We start from the raw sequence: 15,333 nt of genomic DNA, 5'->3' as shown, positions 1-15,333 counted from the left end.
TAATGATCACTAATTACTAATTAATAGGTGTTTGTTTATTAAAATTTAAAGGTTGTTTTTACTTTTTTAAATCTTTATCAGTTATATGTCATGATATTAGTAACTCAAATATGAATTAAAATTTATATTTTTATGATTAATTAGTAATAAATAAGTGTTTGTTTATTGAAATTTAAAGATTGTTTCTAGGTTTTAAAATTTTGGTCAGTTATATATTATATATAATATTTATAACTCAAAAATGACTTAAAAATTTATTCTTGTTTGTTTTTTTATATTTAAATGCTTGTTTGTTTATTAAAAATTGAAGTCCGATATTAAACATTAAAAATTTGGCATAATATATTTTATAATATAAGTAGTTAAAAAACAAATTTAAAAAATAATTTTTGTTTATTTATTTATATATTTAAATGCTTTTTTATTTAATAAAAATCAAATTTAAAATTTAAAATTTAGTCTAATGTATATCCTGATATTAACAACTTAAAACTGGATTAAAATATTAATTTTTGTTTGTATAATATATATAAATGCCTGTTTGTTTATTAAAAATTGATATGTAATATTCTTAATTATTGTTTATGCATATCTTTTTTTATTTATAAAAATAATCAAATAATTTCAAACCATATTTTATTTATTAAATAAATCTAGTTTTGTTTTGTTTTTTTATTAATGTATGTTATAAAAAAAATCTGATGCTGACGCAAATAAATCATTATTTAACAACAAGCCTTATGTACCGGTAAATTAATACTAAATTTTTTTTTAAATTTTGTTTCTTTTTTTTAAAGTTTTTTAACATGTCATTTTTATTTTACTTTTTAGTCAAGTGCGTTGGGTCGATCTGCAGAGTTCGATTGCCGCGTAATTAATCTTTATGGTCGATCCCCTCTAATCGATGAATATTTGTTCCAGCATGATCAAATCGAACGACAGGGGCGGACTATCTAGTTAGAAGAACCCAGGTACTTGTATTTATTTGTTCCAATTTGCATATTGCAAGCTTGGATAATAATTAATCATAAACCTAACTAAATGCACCGCTTTATTTGGTAAATTTCTTTGGGTAATGCATATGGTTGTCAATGCATTAAATTTAGTTCAATTAACCCTTGTGTATAAAGGGCTGACAACATATTGTCTTGGGTATAATACTAACAATGGTTGGATCCTAACCCTTTATTAATCCAAGACATTAAAGTAGAAATATCTGGTTAAAATTTTTTTCAACTTTTAGATCGAATCTTCTTATGTTAAAACTGCACCGACTTTTAAGCATGCATTCTGGAAAGTTCGAACACTATTAAAGTAACAACTGCTAATTTCACTGGGTTAGTATATTGTTTTACTTATTTAAATAGTCTAAAATAACAAATTCTTTTTGCCTAAACCATTGTAAACTTTTGTTAACATTAATTGTATTTTTTTGTTATTTAGAACTTACTCGTTTTTTGAAAAAACTGGTAATAAATTTGCAAACAAATTGGCAGATATAATCACAAGAAGTTTACTATGTGAGTTCTAAATTATTATTAACAAAAGTATTAACAGAAAAAAATATAATATATTTTAAAAAAAACATTTTTTGATTAACAATTTTACAGGAAAGCTAATAAGATAGATATTTGCAAGACCCACCCAAGTCAGATATTTAAGTAATCTTCTACTAATAAAAATAAAGGTATGGTGATTTTTTTTATAAAATATTTAATAATGATATTGATATAGGTCGGCAAATAAAGTATAAAAATTTCCCTTTACCAGTTTGGGTTTTTTATATCAATTCTGAGCAGGGGATATTAAATATTTTTTATAATTGCCTTTGGTATTGGGGGGCTTGATAGAAAATACTGACATTTTACATAAGGTATTAGTTAATTTGTTTATGGCTTGGTGCATTGACATAACTGTGAGATATAAATAAGTTAACCTTTTATCCCTGTTCCGTGTGTTTACTTCTGGAATCAGATGTTTGTTATTATATCTTACAATTCCTTAAATTTCCAATCATATTAGTACTGATATATTAAATTATAAAAAGTTTTCGAACAACTACTCCAGTTTAACTTGCCTAATTTTTATTTTTTTTCAGAAATCTACAGACGAGACAGATTTTGGAGCAGCTGCTGCTTTGAATGCAGCTCTTAGCGCAGAATATATACACTGAACTAACCCAATCTTAAGCACTTATTTTAAATATGTTTATTTTTCATATTGTTCATACTATTTACTTAATTGTTTTACCTTTTTTATAGTTACATTTGCAAAAGAATCAAATGTTAACTATTGCCTGTTTTTGATACCTTATGCTCTTTTAACTTTGTGCATTTTAGCTTATGCTCTTTTTACTTTATGCTTCTTTTACTTTGTGCTCTTTTTACTCTGTGCGCTTTTTAACTTTGTGCTCTTATTACTTTACTTTGTGCTTTTTATTACATAATAAATATACTTAACATAATAAAATATACTTAATGTTAACAAGTCTCTAAAAGTAAAATCTAAGCTTTTAAGCTCTCTAGAGGTGAGCTCTAAGAGGTGAGCGCACTTAGAGCTCAGCTCTAGGTGCTCATCTCTTAGAGCTAATAAAAAAATTTCAGCAAACCCTCTGTTGTGCTCTTAGAGATGAGCTCTTAGAGCTAAGCTAAAATACTAAAAAATTTTTTTTCTTAATATTAAACTTTAATTTTTAATAAACAAACAAGCATTTAAATATAATAATATGATGGTATATATCTGACTGAAATTTAACAACATAATAACAATCCCTAAAGATCATTTTTGATATAAATCTTTATAATTAAATAAATATCAACTTTTAAATGAAATAACCTAACAAAAATTAATTTTTTAACCCAGTTCAAAGTTGTTGATATCAGGATATACATTATACCAAATTTTGAAAGCTTAAACTTAAGGTTGGATTTTTAATAAATAAACAAACATAAAAATATAATAAACAAACAAAAATTAATTTTTTAACCCGTATTCAGGTTAATGATAAAATAATAATTGTCAGACAAAAGTTTAAATGCCTAACATTAATTTTTGATTTTCAAGAAACAAACAAGCATTTAGATATAATAAACAAACAAAAATTAATTTTTTTAACCTACTTTTAAGTTGTTAATATCATTATTTACAAGTGACCAAGATTTGAAAACTTAGTGACAAACTTTCAATTTTAATAAACAAACACCAATTAATTACTAATTAATGATAATTAAATTTTAAAAATATGAGGATATGAACATAATACGATAATAAACAACATACTAAAATTTCAAAACTTTCGACTAACTACAACAAAAGTCATTCTGACTCAAAATTCACGGCTTATAAGACACTGGAATGTAATATTTATAATAATAATGACGATAACATTATGTTTCGAAATCTAAGATTTTGAACCAAAATAAGGTTGCATGCAATAACATAAATAGGTCTACCTTCTAGCAAGCACAAACCAAAAGGAACTAAAAGTTAAAGCATGGAAAAGGAAAGGCATACTTAAAACCATGTAACTACAAAAAAACTTACAGTCTACAAAACATAACACAGACACTCAAAAAATATATTTAACACATGATAACTATGTGTTACCAGCAGCATAATGTAGTGGTTAAAACACTAGTCTTTACTACATGGGGTCCTGGGTTGATCCAAACTGCTCGCATGCCGTAGTCCCCTTGAGTAAGGCGCTATAAACGATAACCTCCTGCTAAGCCAATACTTAATCAGCAGCTTAAAAATAAGCTGTCAATTATAACCTATAATATTCCAAAACGCCAAAGGCAACTCGAGACTGGGTCGGGGTAACTGATTCCACTTTATATTTAGGTCATAAAGTCAACCTTCACACATTAAAGATAAATAAATGTGAAAAAAATGTTCACCTCGGTTAGAGTTTAAAAAGTTGTTCTCCTATGAAACAACATCAAAACAATAATTTAAAAACAATCTTACTCTGGTTTTTTTAAATGTAAAATTGGGTATTAAAAATAACTATTTTTAAGCACATAATAGAGCCCATTGGACATAAATATATATAAAAATGCAATATTAAGGCCTTTAAAATAAAAAGTGGCTTATCACATACAAATTTTAGTTGTAAGATGCGACAATATTATGACAAATAAAATGCAGCTCTTAGGCTTGAAAATAAATTGTAATTCTAATGTAATAAATATCTAAGCTTTTTATAAACCTAGGCCGTGCACTTTTTATAGTAAACTTACTTGAATATATCTTTGTTCGACCCAGTTCTAGATTGAGTCTTGGAGAAGAACAAAAAATTAGTCGGACTTATTTTTCCTGTGCTGGTGGTTGCAGTTTGAATTCTTTTCTCGAATAATAACTAATAAAACAATAAATTGTTTTTTTTTAATAATGTTATTTAAATCAAGTAACTGGTATGTAAAAAATGTAAGGAAATTTCCTGGAGGGGTGGGGTATAAGGGGGTTAATATCCAATATGTATAGGGGTTAATATTGTCTGTAAAAAAATGTTATTGAAGGAATGGTTTACACTAAAATGTTTATTTGATAAAATGGTTTTTAGTTTTATGTCAGTAATTTCAAGTAAGTACTAAAAGAAGCAGAAAAATAAATCCGAAAACAGTTTTAAGTTTTTACATACTTGCGAAAAGTTGGTTATTATTAAAAATCCTGAAGTTTCTTACTTTTAACTTTCCTGTTTTCCTCTTTTTTCATCCCATTTGGTTCCAGGTCAAAGTAATTCCACTTTTTATATGGTCTCGAAGAAGGCTTTATTCCATTTATCCAAACAGTCGTTGTAAGGGTCTTCTTAAATTGGGGCTCGTCAAACTGTCTTCACGATTGTGAGAAGGCCAAACAAAATGCAGGGTAAACTGATTGAGCTAGAATGTTGACATCACTCTGCAAAAAGTAAGCGTAAGGTAAAAAAACACAATCAAAAACCAAAATGTTACTTTTGTAAAATGCCAGTGCATACTTGATTTTTAACATTTTTTTGGCATTTTTTCCCACTTTTTGCAAGTTTAAATTTATTTTGCTTTTTGAATTAAAAACAAATATATTTTAATGTAATGTAGGTTTAATATGACAAAATACCATACCATGAAAAAGGTGTCCCGAAATTTGGGGCTGTTGGACATAAGCAAAAACCTCACAAAATTTTTGGCTATTCTCTTTAACAAATTGCTCTGATTTTCTGCATGGGGCTACGACAAAAAAAATAAACAAATTTTAAAAAATGACACACCTTTTTTGTTGTTTTAAATAATAGCTTTAAATGTATATTTTTTAATTAGAAAGGCTACCTACATAATATTTGTTAATAAATGAAAAAAATTTAATTTCGAATGATTAAAATATGCCAAAAAATTAAGTATAAAAATATATACTAAAATTAAAACAAAATTAAATCATTTTAGAATCTTGCCCTTTTTCTTGAATGATTTTGTGCTGAAATGACATAATTAAGTACAGTGGTAAAAATGAAAAAAAGGTGCATTTGTGTTGCGCTGGTAAAAAAAAAAAATTAGAGTTGTGACCATATTAAGACAATTAAACTTCTGACCAAAGGACAAATCATCGACTAGTTAATAATAAAGCCTTACCTTTGCCGAAGCTATAGTTTTCTTTTTGACTTTTTATTTATTTCGAAAATTAACTAAAAAGAATAAATTGGTTTTATTTGTATTGTTGTGGTTTCAAAGGAGAGTTGTTATAAAATTAGGTTTTACTTGAGTAAGTGGAATCCTGAGAAAATTTGCCGGCAAATTTTTGTTTTTTTTTTCTTCTCGTCCTTAAATAAACAATTTAAAAACATTAAATTTAAAAGCTTAAAAAACACACAAGAATTTGTAATTGACTGATATGGGTATACAATTATTTACAGTGTAAGTATTAAAATATTTTTAGTTTAGGATATTATTATTGTTTGTCCTAGAGGCAGCAAAAATTGAACCAAGAACTTTATATAATAACTAACTAAAGCCAAATATTTTACCCACTACACCATAGTGTTAGTGCTACCCAAACTTTCTTAACTTAATAAAATATAATTTTTTGACATTAATTACCTTTAGCTGACCTTGTCAAACTTTTCGAGGAAAGTTCTCGCCTAAAAGTGCCAGTTGCTATATCATACACCTCCTCGTTAACAGGAGTTTGACTTTCTATCGCAAGTTTATTGTCATATTTTGATAACTTTAAATCCAAGTTGCAAATTCTTTTGTTAACTCGTTGAACTGAACCAACCAAAAAACCTAAAAAAAAAGTTTAAGTTCAGAAAAAATAAACTAAAGGATAATTTGCATTAAAAGTTTCAGCTAATGAAAACGAGTAACTCACATATTGCAATAAAATATATTGAAACAAAAATAAACAACATCTTCAGAGAGCAACATCTTCAGAAAGCAACATCTTCAGAGAGCAACATCTTTAGAAAGCAACATCTTCAGAAAGCAACATCTTCAGAGAGCAACATCTTTAGAAAGCAACATCTTTAGAGAACGATATCATTACAAAGCAACATCATTAGCGAGTAACACAAATAGTGCCATCTTAAGATTGTGACATCATTGGAGAGTGACATCATACCACAGCGACATCACCAGATCACTGAAGGGCAACATTGTTAAAGAGGGGCATTATCAGAAACGACATTTACTGAATTGTGAAATTTTAAGATTGTGACATCTTAAGATTTTGAGATTTTAACATTGTGACGACATCATCAAAGTGCGACATCATCAAAATGCAGCGTCTTTAAACAGTGACATCATCGGAGGGCGTCATCATCAAAGGGTCATCGCAGAATGACCTCATAAATTGTGTCATCCAGAAAGGCATTAGAAGTATCTCAAAAAAATGGCAAAACAGTTAAATATGTTTTAAAGTAATATTATTTAATAAAATTAAATTATTTATACAAATTTCATTAACACCAAAATTAATATTTAAATAAGAGTGATAGGGTCTAAACTTTAAAATAAAATTCTAATAACTAGTGGCTCACTGAATGATATTATGTTGCTAGTAATTAGTGGTTAAATAAATATAAGCGGCAGCGTGGTGTAGTGGTAAGAACACAGACCGGCAGCGTGGTGTAGTGGTAAGAACACTTGCTACACCACACAAGAGGTCGTGGGTTCAATCCCCACTGATCTCATGCTGTAGCGCCCTTAAGTAAGGCGCTATAAACGGTATGAACTCCTGCTGAGCCAGCAATTAATCAGCAGCATAATTACCGCGCAATTATAGTCTCTATAATATCCCAAATTGCCACAGGCAACTCGAGACTGGGTCGGAGTAACTTATGTTACTCTATGTTTAAGTCGCGCATTCGACTTTCCCACATGTAGGATACAGATATATACAAAAAAAAAAGCAACTAACTAATCAATTTTGCTAACAAGTTAATTAGCAACCTACGTAACAACGTATGCGACGCAACTGACGTAACAACGTAAGTATCGCAATCTGACGTAACAACGTATGCGAAGCAAACTGACGTAACAACGAAAGCGACGAAATCTGACCTTGAGGGCTGAGTTGAAGGCAAGTAGGGTATTGCCATAAAGGCTGGGTTGTAGGCAAGTGGGAAACCTGGTCTTTAGGGCTAGGTTGAGGACAAGTGGGCCGTAAGGGAATGGTTATAGACAAGTGGGCCCGTGACCTTAAGGGCTAGGTTGAAGGTAAGTGGGGGGAATTGCTTTAAGGATTGGGTTGTAGGCAAGTGGGGCAATTGCCTTAGGGGCCGGGTTGTACATAAATAGTTAAGAAAAACTAGTATTTTACCAGTATTGCTAGGAAAATCACTTTTCATTGCTCCTTTTCTTGACCAATTCCATTGGTAAAACGCTTTACCATCTACTGTAACAACAACAGTTTTGTAACAGTTATAGTGACCAATGCTATGTATTAATATAAAGTGATTACACTTTTACTTGTGTTACATAACTTTTATGTTTTCATTTTATACAAAGCATAAAAGTGAAAGCATAATTTTATACAAAGCAAAAAAGTGTAACTTTAAAACAGACATCTTCTTTCTGGCGGCGTCATTATTTGTCGCTTCCATCTTCGTTTGTCCTTTAAAGGTAGTTGACGTCATTATCTTAAAAAATCTCTATTTTGTGTTACGTGATCAACCGCTGCCAATCCTAAAAAAATGAAATGGGGCAGTTATTTTTGTCTAATTAAAAAAAATGATATTCTATAGTAAACATTTCACCTTGTTAGCGCCAAGTCAAACTGTAGTCACATCAACCTTATTTCTTTAATATACCAAGCAGATAAAAGTGATCAACCTAGAATCGTTGTCCTGTAATAAAAAGTAAACGTGTTATAAATTTTGTTTTGAAACTGTGTATATATAGATGCAAATATACTTCTAATTAAACTTCATCTCCATAAGGTAAAAACTTACCGAAATCGAAACTTAGTATCAAGAAAATTGGCGTCTTGGCGAATCTTGTCAAAAAATTTTGTTTTTTTTCGCTAAATAAATTCTGATTAAAAAAAATAAATACCGTTTAAAAGTTAATTTAAAACAAGTATGTTGTATTCTGTAAAAGTTGGTACTAAAACAGCTGATACAATTATTGTCATAGGTTAAATTAGATATATATACAACTTACTTAAAAAACGCATCAAGAAAAAATGGACTACCTTGTTCTCTTTTAGCCAAAGGTGGGCACCAAACCGTTAATGCGTTAATCGTTTATTAACGAAGTTGACTTTTTCGTTAAAATTTAACTTTTAAGTTAACTTTAAAATTTAACTTTTAAGTTAACTTTAAAAATCATAAACGGATCTCTTAACTTTTGTTACATTGATGTGCTTCCGTTAGATAAAGTACGTAAGTACCAAAAATGTCTTAAATATACGAATTTTATGTGGTTCATTGACATCTTCCGATTTAAAAAACGTTGTTTTCGAACAGAAATGCGCTACAAAAACAAATTAGTCATTATAATATAGAAGTTTACTCGAAACTTGACTTTAATAAACAGATAGACATGTCAATTTAATAAATTGTATATATTGTTTTAAAGATAACTCGTATACATACATCGTAACGGTGGCGAACAAATTAAACAATGTGACGAATGTGGCGCAATTGCTGTGTAACAAGAATATAAAGCAAACATTTACGTTATTTTAATAAGAAGTGTTAATAAAATAAAACTGTTGGAAGTCACAAATTAGTTTAACGACACTTGAATTGCTTTGGTCCGTAGTCGTATAAAAATATCGCTACAAAAAAGGTGTAAAACTTCTAGATTTTCTGCGTAAATTAAATTAAATATCTAAAATAATCCTTTATTTTCTAATAAAACGGGATTTATGCAACTGGCATTCTTCATTTCGTTTTAAAACACGAAGGACTATAGCGTTCTTGGTAACTTCCGGAACATGCGTATGTATTTAAGTTACGGTTTAGTTTTATCGAAGTTTTATTTAGTTTTTATTCACGATTTTATAAACGGAACACCCGTTATCGAAGTTGATTTTTTAAGTAACGGTGCCCACCTATGCTTTTAGCTTGGCTCTTGGTCACGTGCTTGAGCTTTGTTCTTTAATCACGTGTTTACGTCTTCAGTTTGGTTCTAAATTTTCATTAAATAAAAAATAAAGTGTGTTAATCAATCTAGCAAAAATATTTTCAATTTTAAAAGAAAAAAAAAAGCTCTTGTTAAACTTTTTATTAAAAATAATTTATCCTCGATTTGAAATTTGAGTCACAGCGTGATAATCAATCTTACATCAAGAAATTTTTAAAAATAAAAGACTAAAAAGGTAACATTTTTATAAACCTTAGTTTAATTTTGTTTTAAAATATTTATTGTTTATAAAAATATATATTTTTTTAATTGTATATTTATATCAAATTTTAGTTAATTTTTTTTTATTTAATTTTTTTAATACTGTGTATTTTATTGCTAACCTACCCAAATTTGACTCTAACAACAATGGCAAATCCTAGTGGTAATCAAAATCCGCTTTTTGTTTACTCTGGTTTTACATTGCCTACACACCAGGATAGGTACCAAAACTTAACCGGGTAAACTAATATGTGTGGGTTAAAATAGTCTAGTCTGTTAAACACTGTTGCAGTGTTCTATACAAATATCAAGACAAAACTAGATACTTTTAGACAGTGGAACTATAACGTTGTTCTGTGTTGCAAGAGGGTATAATTAAACCTTTTTTGTTTTTAATTCACTTATTTTTGATGGCTAAAAAAACAAATTTTCAGTTTATTGTAAAAGTTAATAATTTAGTGGACTAATTTAAATGAATAGAGAAAACAAATCGCGTATGTCTCTTTTGTTCGGGGCGAGTGAACGTTATATGTTACGCGCTTGTATGGTTGTTTGCCTTCTAGGCTATGCTTATATGGTCGTTGTATGCTTAGTGACTAATATGCCAGAAACTCAAAGTCTTGTTTTATTGGCCAATGATATTGCATACAAATTTTTTGAAAAAAAATTAAAAATTTTAAATCGAAAAATAATTGTTGTGTTAGAACCGCACAGGTCCAATTACCGTGTTTACAAAATATTTTTCGAAAATATTAATATTCATAAAAGTTATAAAACTTTTATTAAAAATTTATGAAATCTCAAAACCTAAAATTTTGTATTTTATTAGACGCGCATTGGCCTAACTAACATTCAAGATAAAACATTTCGCGAAAATTTTCAGTAAAACAAAAGTTTGAGGTAATTTTTATTTTGGTTTTCATTAGGTCACGTGATATTTTTGGCCAATGATATTGCATACAAATTTTTATTATTTTTTTTTTTTTAAATATTTTTTATAACAAACAAAAATTATGTTTTTTAATTACTAATATTATGAAATACATTATACTAAATTTTTAATGCTTAATATTAATAAATTTTAATTTTTAATAAACAAACAAGCATTTAAATTTAATAATATGATGATATATAACTGACCAAAATTTAACAATATAATAACAATCCCTAATGATCAAAAATTAGATTTTTAACCCGTATTTAGGTTAATGATAATATAATATTTGTCAGACAAAAGTTTAAATGCCTAACATTAATTTTTGATTTTCAAGAAACAAACAAGCATTTAGATAAAATAAACAAACAAAAATTATTTTTTTAACCTACTTTTAAGTTGTTATTATCATTATTTACAAGTGACCAAGATTTGAAAACTTAGTGACAAACTTTGAATTTTAATAAACAAACACCAATTAATTACGAATTAATGATAATTAAATTTTAAAAATAAGAGGATATGAACATAATCCGATAATAAACAACATACTAAAATTTCAAAGCTTTCGACTTACTACAACAATAGTTATTCAGACTCAAAATTCACGGCTTACAAGACAATATTTATATTAATAATGACGATAACAATATGTTTCGAAATCTAAGATTTCAAATCAAAATAAGGTTGCATGCAATAACATAAATAGGTCTACCTCCTAGCAAACACAAACCAAAAGGAACTAAAAGTCAAAGCATGGATAAAAAAGACATATATACTTAAAAACTATGTAAGTAGTGCCCTTGAGTAAGGCGCTAGAAACTGTATAAACTCCTGCTAAGCCAATGCTTATTCAGTGGCTTAAAATAAGCTGTCAATTATAACCTATAATATTCTAAACTGCCAAAGACAACTCGAGACTGGGTTGGAGAAACGGATTCTACTTTATGTTTAAGTCATAAAGTCAACTTTCTAACATTAAAAATAAATAAATGTGAAAAAAATGTTTACCTCGGTTATTGTTTAAAGAGTTTTCTCAGCTGTTTCATTTGATTCAATGGACAGTGATTCAGATCTTGTTCTCCTATAATCGAAACCAAAAATTAAAAAACAATCTTACTATAATTTTTCAAAATGTAAAATTGGGTAAGCTATTAAAAATAACAATTTTTAAGCACATAATAGAGCCTATTGGACGTAAATATGTATAAAAATGCAAGATAAATGTCTTCAAAATAAAAAAGTGGCTTATCACATACAAATTTTAGTTGTAAGATGCGACAATATTATGACAATCAAAATGCCTCTCTTACGCTCAAAAATTTAATTGTAATTTTAATGTAATAAATATCTAAGTTTTTTTAAACTAAGGATGTGCATAAAAAAAACTTTTTATAGTAAACTAACTTAATTATATCTTTGTTTGACCCAGTTCTATATTGAGTTTTGAAGAAGAACAAAGAATTACTCGGACATATTTTTCCTGCACTGGTGGTTGCAATTTGACTTTTTTTCTCGTATAATAACTAATAGAACAATAATTTTTTTTTTATGTTATTTAATTCAAGTAACTGGTATGTAAAAAAATGTAAGAACATTTTCTGGAGGGGTGTGGTAAGGGGGTTAATGTCCAATATGTAAAGGGGTTATATTTATAAGGAGATTAATATTGTCTTTAAAAAATGTTATTTAGGGAAAGGTTTACAGTAAAATATTTTTTTGATAAAATGGTTTTTAGTTTTATGTCAGTAATTTAAAGTAAGTACTAAAAGGTGCAGAAAATAAATCCAAAATTTTTCTGTACTTGCGAAAAGTTGGTTATTATTAAAAATCCTGAAGTTTCTCACTTTTAACTTTCATGTTTTCCTCCTTCCTCATCCCATTTGGTTCCAGGTCAAAGTAATTCCAATTTTTATATTGTCTCGGAGGAGGCTTTATTCCATTTATCCAAACAGTCGTTGTAGAAATAAGGGTCTCCTTAAATTCGGGCTCGTCAAACTGTCTCCACGATTGTGGGAAGGCCAATAAAAACCGGGTCGGGGTGACTGATTCTTTTAACTTTTTTTGTGACATCGAACAAATTCTTCTCACATAAGCTCATAGGTGAAGCAACACGACTTATGTTTGCCAATTTTGTTAAGTCCTTGTTATCTTTAAAAAAATGAAAGTTCAACAACAAGATAAAAAAAACACAAATATCTATGCATTAACTACTTGTATAACTCAAAAACACAGCTAACGAAAACGGGTTACCTTAAATATTGCCTTAAAATATAATGAAATGAAAATAAACCAGTATAGTTTTAGTTTAACTTACTTATTATCCGAGAGTGACAGCATGTGAAAGCGACATGATCAGGGAGCGACATTTTACCACAGAGCAACATCTTCAGAGAGCAACATCTTCAGTGAGCAACATCTTTATAGAGCAATATTTTCAGAGAGCAGCATCTTCAGAGAGCAACATTTTCAGAAAGCAACATCTTTGGAGAGTAACATCATTGGCGAGTAACATCATTGGCAAGTAACATCATGGCGAGTAACATCATTGGACAATAACAATATGGGACAGTGACATAAGTGTTTCGTGAGTAATTAGCCTAAAGCTCGTACCTCAAACTCAAAAATCTTTAAAAAAAAATTTATTTTTGTATTAACCTTTTTTGACTTTCGTCTTTTAATTTAAATGGTTCCATGACATTTGAACCCCTTACATTTAAACACCTTACAACTGAACCCCTTTATTTGAACCCTGGTTATTTGAACCTCTTCATTTAAACCCCTTTTAACTGAACCCCTTACATCTGAACCCCTTCATTTGAACCCCTTCATCTAAACCCTTACACTTGAACCACTTTCATTTGAACCACTTCCTCTAAACCCCTTACATTTGAACATCTTACATTTAAACCCCTTACATTTAAACCCCTTTATCTGAACCCCTTACATTTAAACCCCCTACACTTGAACCCCTTACACTTGAACCCCATACATTTGAACCCCTTACACTTGAACCCCTTACACTTAAACCCCTTACATTTAAACCCCTTACATTTGAACCCCTTACATTTGAACCCCTTACACTTAAACCTCTTACACTTGAACCTCATACATTTAAACCCCTTACACTTGAACTCCTTTTACTTGAACCCCATCCATTTGAAACCCTTACACTTGAACCCCTTACAGTTGAACCCCTTACATTTGAATCTCTTACATTTGAACCCCTTACACTTGAACCCCTTACATTTGAATCTCTTACATTAAACCCCTTACACTTGAACTCCTTACACTTGAACCCCATCCATTTGAAACCCTTACACTTGAACCCCTTACAGTTGAACCCCTTACATTTGAATCTCTTACATTTGAACCCCTTACACTTGAACCCCTTACATTTGAATTTCTTACATTTAAACCCCTTACACTTGAACCCCTTACACTTAAACCCCTTACATTTGAACCCCTTACATTTGACCCCCTTTCATTTGAACCCCTTCATATGAACCCTTTTAATTTGAATCTCTTTTAACTGAACCCCTTTATTTAAACCCTTCATCTAAACCCTTACACTTTAACTCTTTTCATCTGAACCCTTACATTTAAACCTCTTTTATTTGAATCCCTTACATTTGAACTCCTTTATTTAAACCTCTTTTATTTGAATCCCTTTTATTTGAACTCCTTGCCTTTAAGCTTATAACTTCTAAAATCTTTTATTTTCAACTTATTGTTTTTATCTGAACTCTTTACAACTGTCTTTTTTATATAGTCAAATAAGTTTACATATGTAGTAAGTAAGCTAATAAACATTTTGATACTGAAGTTACAAAGGGGATTTTTTGGTTTCCTGGCTTACTGGAAAACATAAAATGCGTATGTGTACAAAACTAAAAAATGCTGAAATTCGTTTTGCATTTAAAAAAATAGCTTACGGTAATATTTTAAAATGTACGCAATCACAAATGAAATGAAAACCGCTCATTTTACGCGTTGTGAAACCTGGTTTAAAACCCGATTTTATCGTTTACACTGGGCTGAGTTCTGTTCCTTGTGCCGAAAACCAAGATCTGTGCCTATGTGTAAACACAGCCTTAGTACAGTTTGAATAAATATATTAGCTACCTGTATTTTTCAGTTGAGTTTCCCTTTAATAACCGATATTGAAATAACACTTAAAAGTAAAACCAACCTAATAGTTAAATTCTCACTAACCACAAAAAACATTATACTAAGTCCAAAAAATGCGATACTAACAATTTCAGATTTACTAAAAACAGCGTGTCAAATGTAAGGAGTTCAAATGTATGGGGTTCAAATGTATGGGGATCAAGTGTATGAGGTTCAAATGCAAGGGGTTCATGTGTAAGGTGTTCAAATGTTAGAGGTTTAAATGTAAGGGGTTCAAATGTAAGGGGTTCAGATGTAAGGGGTTCAAGTGTAAGGGGTTCAAGTCTAAGGAGTTCAAATGTGAAGGGTTCAAGTGTAAGGGGTTCATATGTGAAGGGTTCAAGTGTAAGGGGTTCATATGTAAGGGGTTCAAGCGTAAGGAGTTTAAATGTAAGGGGTTCATATGTA

Source organism: Corella eumyota, chromosome 7, assembly GCF_963082875.1.
Source record: "Corella eumyota chromosome 7, kaCorEumy4.1, whole genome shotgun sequence".
NCBI lineage: Eukaryota > Metazoa > Chordata > Ascidiacea > Phlebobranchia > Corellidae > Corella > Corella eumyota.
This window is presented reverse-complemented; position numbering follows the sequence as displayed.